This window comes from Lethenteron reissneri, chromosome 2 (assembly GCF_015708825.2).
Source record: "Lethenteron reissneri isolate LAM-NWPU_2019-01 chromosome 2, ASM1570882v1, whole genome shotgun sequence".
NCBI classification, from domain to species: domain Eukaryota; kingdom Metazoa; phylum Chordata; class Hyperoartia; order Petromyzontiformes; family Petromyzontidae; genus Lethenteron; species Lethenteron reissneri.
In genome coordinates this window covers 6,513,955-6,519,571 of record NC_083780.1, presented here as the reverse complement: position 1 = coordinate 6,519,571, position 5,617 = coordinate 6,513,955, and the positions used below count along the sequence as shown (strand labels likewise).

At 48.8% G+C, this 5,617-nt stretch overlaps 1 pseudogene; it reads left to right on the top strand.

The window, feature by feature from the left end:
* The first annotated feature begins 1,123 nt into the window (after window positions 1–1,123).
* LOC133341765 (transcription factor SPT20 homolog) overlaps window positions 1,124–5,617 on the top strand; it is a 48,837-nt pseudogene continuing 44,343 nt past the window's right edge.

Genomic DNA, 5,617 nt, shown 5'->3' with positions numbered 1-5,617 from the left:
CCCCTGAAGATGAGGTCACATTTCAAACGGCGACCCCCGCCCCACTCCCAGCACCACCACCCCCCCCACCACCACCCCCCCCCAAAAAAACCCGCCCAGATTGACGGAGTTTCACATTCCAATGCTGTCCGTGGCATCTCGACGTCGTGAGAAGTATACGGTACCAGAATGTTCTAAATATCATTTTTGTCCCTTTAGTTTTATTGTTTTGCTCGACGACTTGGAAGATGCACGGGAACGCATCGGGCGCTGCGGAGATGCCAGCCGATTGCATCTACAGAGGACTGTGCACCGGTGCGAGTCGGTGCCCCAGGGGCGATGGTTTATGGGGCGGGGGTGGGTGGGTGGGGAGGGAGGGGCGGGGAGGGGGGCTGGAGTGGGAGGGGGGCGGGGGAGGAAGGGAGAGGCGGGGTGAGGTGGGTGGGGGTCGGTGGGTGGGTTGGGAGGGAGGGAGGGAGAGGCGGGGGTGGGAGGGGGGCGGGGTGGGAGGAGGGCGGGGGTGGGTGTGTGGGGAGGGAGGGAGAGGCGAGGGTGGGGGTGGGAGGGGGGCGGGGGTGGGAGGGGGGCGGGGGAGGGAGGGGGGCGGGGGTGGGTGGGTGGGGAGGGAGAGGCGGGGGTGGGGGTGGGAGGGGGGCGGGGGTGGGAGGGGGGCGGGGGAGGGAGGGGGGCGGGGGTGGGTGGGTGGGTGGGGAGGGAGAGGCGGGGGTGGGGGTGGGAGGGGGGCGGGGGTGGGAGGGAGAGGCGAGGGTGGGAGGGGGCGGTGGAGGGAGGGAGAGGCGGGGTGAGGAGGGGGGCGGGGGTCGGTGGGTGGGTTGGGAGGGAGGGAAAGGCGGGGGTGGGAGGGGGGCGGGGGTGGGTGGGTTGGCTGTGGGGAGCGAGGGAGAGACGGGGGTGGGAGAGGGGAGGGGGGGAGGGGGAGGGTGACTTAGCGCTAATGAGGCCCAAATTAGGCCGAGTCCGGCCCAAAACTTCTTCCTGACCCACGAGGCCCATCGCGCCGGGCATTCGTTTTTTAGTTTTTTTTTACGCGACGTAAGCCACATCGTGCTGACGACAACGGCGAACGGGCGAAGACGCGAACACGTTGTAGACATGCCTCCTTCTGTGAACGTCACCGGTGAAAATGAACGTGTCTCTGAAGCACGTGGAGAAGGAGGAGGTTGAGGAGGAGGATGTGGAGGAGGTTGAGGATGAGGGTTGCAACAAGCTAATTTCTCCTTGAAAAGTCGCACAAACCGCATTGCACCCAATTGGTTTTCCCTGCCACGCACGCGACGATAGGTCAAAGGTTAATCTGAAATGTGCATGGATCTGGTGACGTGGCCAAGTGGCGGTGAGGACCCCGTGACCTCGTTCGTAAGCAGCGGCCGCATCTGTAACAGCAACATCTGTAATAGCAGCATCTGTAATAGCAACATCTGCAATAGCAGCATCTGTAATAGTAGCATCTGTAATAGTAGCATCTGTAATAGCAGCATCTGTAATAGTAGCATCTGTAATAGCAGCATCTGTAATAATAGCATCTGTAATAGTAGCATCTGTAATAGTAGCATCTGTAATAGCAACATCTGTAATAGCGGCATCTGTAATAGTAGCATCTGTAATATCGACATCTGTAATAGCGGCATCTGTAATAGCGGCATCTGTAACAGCGGCATCTGTAATAGTAGCATCTGTAACAGCAACATCTGTAATAGCAGCATCTGTAATAGCGGCATCTGTAATAGTAGCATCTGTAATATCGACATCTGTAATAGCGACATCTGTAATAGCAGCATCTGTAATAGTAGCATCTGTAATAGCAACATCTGTAATAGCGGCATCTGTAATAGCGGCATCTGTAACAATGGCATCTGTAATAGTAGCATCTGTAATAGCGACATCTGTAACAGCAGCATCTGTAATAGTAGCATCTGTAATAGCGGCATCTGTAATAGCAGCATCTGTAATAGCAGCATCTGTAATAGCGGCATCTGTAATAGCGGCATCTGTAATAGCAACATCTGTAATAGCGGCATCTGCAATAGCAGCATCTGTAATAGCGGCATCTGTAATAGCAACATCTGTAATAGCAGCATCTGCAATAGCAGCATCTGTAATAGCGACATCTGTAATAGCGGCATCTGTAATAGCAACATCTGCAATAGCGGCATCTGTAATAGCAACATCTGTAATAGCAGCATCTGCAATAGCAGCATCTGTAATAGCGGCATCTGTAATAGCGGCATCTGTAATAGCGGCATCTGCAATAGCGGCATCTGCAATAGCGGCATCTGTAATAGCGACATTTGTAATAGCGGCATCTGTAATAGCGGCATCTGTAATAGCGACATCTGTAATAGCGGCATCTGTAATAGCGGCATCTGTAATAGCGGCATCTGTAATAGCGGCATCTGTAATAGCGGCATCTGTAATAGCGGCATCTGTAATAGCGGCATCTGCAATAGCGACATCTGTAATAGCGGCATCTTTAATAGCGGCATCTGTAATAGCAACATCTGTAATAGCGGCATCTGTAATAGCGGCATCTGTAATAGCGGCATCTGTAATAGCGGCATCTGTAATAGCGGCATCTGTAATAGCAACATCTGTAATAGCGGCATCTGTAATAGCGGCATCTGTAATAGCAACATCTGTAATAGCGGCATCTGTAATAGCGGCATCTGTAATAGCGGCATCTGTAATAGCGGCATCTGCAATAGCGACATCTGTAATAGCGGCATCTGTAATAGCGGCATCTGTAATAGCGGCATCTGTAATAGCGGCATCTGCAATAGCGACATCTGTAATAGCGGCATCTGCAATAGCAGCATCTGTAATAGCAACATCTGTAATAGCAGCATCTGTAATAGCGGCATCTGTAATAGCAGAATCTGTAATAGCAACATCTGTAATAACGGCATCTGTAATAGCGGCATCTGTAATAGCGGCATCTGTAATAGCGGCATCTGTAATAGCGGCATCTGTAATAGCGGCATCTATAATAGCGGCTTCTGTAATAGCAGCATCTGTAATAGCGGCATCTGTAATAGCGGCATCTGTAATAGCGGCATCTGTAATAGCGGCATCTGTAATAGCGGCATCTGTAATAGCGGCATCTGTAATAGCGGCATCTGTAATAGCGGCATCTGCAATAGCGACATCTGTAATAGCGGCATCTGTAATAGCGGCATCTGTAATAGCGGCATCTGTAATAGCGGCATCTGCAATAGCGACATCTGTAATAGCGGCATCTGCAATAGCAGCATCTGTAATAGCAACATCTGTAATAGCAGCATCTGTAATAGCGGCATCTGTAATAGCAGCATCTGTAATAGCAACATCTGTAATAACGGCATCTGTAATAGCGGCATCTGTAATAGCGGCATCTGTAATAGCGGCATCTGTAATAACGGCATCTGTAATAGCGGCATCTGTAATAGCGGCATCTGTAATAGCGGCATCTGTAATAGCGGCATCTGTAATAGCAACATCTGTAATAGCGGCATCTGTAATAGCGGCATCTGTAATAGCAACATCTGTAATAGCGGCATCTGTAATAGCGGCATCTGTAATAGCGGCATCTGTAATAGCGGCATCTGCAATAGCGACATCTGCAATAGCGACATCTGTAATAGCGGCATCTGTAATAGCGGCATCTGTAATAGCGGCATCTGCAATAGCGACATCTGTAATAGCGGCATCTGCAATAGCAGCATCTGCAATAGCAACATCTGTAATAGCAGCATCTGTAATAGCGGCATCTGTAATAGCAGCATCTGTAATAGCAACATCTGTAATAACGGCATCTGTAATAGCGGCATCTGTAATAGCGGCATCTGTAATAGCGGCATCTGTAATAGCGGCATCTGTAATAGCGGCATCTATAATAGCGGCTTCTGTAATAGCGACATCTGTAACAGCGGCATCTGTAATAGCGGCATCTGTAATAGCGGCATCTGTAATAGCAGCATCTGTAATAGCGGCATCTGCAGTAGCAGTATATGCAATAGTAGTATCTGTAATAGCAACTTCTGTAATAGCAACTTCTGTAATAGCGGCTTCTGTAATAGCGATATCTATAATAGCGGCGTTTGTAATAGCGGCGTTTGTAATAGCGGCGTTTGTAATAGCCACACTGATGCGTCTATGACAGGGGTGGGCCAACCTGTAACAGACCAAGATCCAACATGTACCCATAAGTTCTACAAAGAGCCAAGTTTATATACACACATATATATGTGTGTATATATTCTTGTATCTTTCGGTAAAGTCACGTATAAAGGAAATCATAAAATAATAAAAATGTAACATAATAAAAGAAAATTTTATTTTATTATGTTTAACGTTTATTATTTTATTTTATTATTTCCCTTCTACGTGACTTTACCGAAAGATTTCGATTTAAAGCTTTCGTGACTGCAGGGATTCATCTTCTTGGTTCTTTCGGTAAAGTCACGTAGAATGGAAATAATAAAATAATAAAATATCTTTTTATGTTTTATTTTATTATTTTATTCTTTCCATTCTACGTGACTTTACCGAAAGAACCAAGAAGATTTACCGAAAGATCCAAGAATATGAATCCGTGCAGTCGCGAAAGCTTTAAATCGAAATTTACGTGCGCGCGCGTGTGTGTATATCGATAGTTTATATTTTTTGGCACAGCACGGGAGACGTCCACGACTCTTCCGCCGCGACTGCGACAGCAGCGCGTTCTGCGGCACACACCTTGCACGGAGCCCGCGACTCGGATAGATTCAAGAGCCACCGCAACACGGCTCGAGCGACGCCGCTGGACTGCCGGCTACTCAGCGCGGCCCTCTCCCTCCCGCTGTCGCCCCAACGCGCGTGCCGCTCCTCTGGTCGGGGGACGTGGGGCTCGAGATGGAGCAAACGAGCGGTGGCTCGCCACTCGAACCACCGCTGGGCTCGATGCGGCACCGGTAATGATGAAGGCTGGGGGGAAGAGGCGAGGGGGGGGGGGGTGAACCTACCACGAACTGGGTGTTTCTGCCTTCCCCCGCCCCCTGCTGCTGCTGCTCTATTTAAGACCGGGAGCAATAGCAGAGCCTCACCATTCTAGCGAATTGCCGATGATGCTGGATGCAATTACCAGCGAATCGTCACAGTACTCAAAAATTAACCGTAAAAACAAAGTTTTTTCACTATAAATCCTTTATATGCGTGGCATCGGTTTCATTTTATTATTCATTTCTGTTTTTCTTGAGTAAGCAAGCAAGCAAGTGAAGTTAATATAAAGGATTTAAATATGAAAGATCACCTCTTGACATGCCCCGTATATTCCCGAGGGCACTAGCGTTGACCCGTTTTACCACTTTCAAGAACCTGGCGGCTTCAATGTAACTGCTCTATAAATAGTCTCCACTGTATAGCGTGGGGGCAGGGATTTCATGCCATGTGGTTAGTCAACATTTGCGTCATCATGAAACGGGCGGCTAGAGTCCTCTCGTCCTCTGGCTTGAGATGGCTGCCACCTATGGGTCAGATGATTGTCTGCCACAATTAAGCAATTGGTAATTAAATATTTAAAAAAATTCCCTTAACAGTGTAAAATTTAGGAATTTTTTTTCATGAAAATTAATTGTCAAGCACAACGAGTCTGTGTGCAAAATGT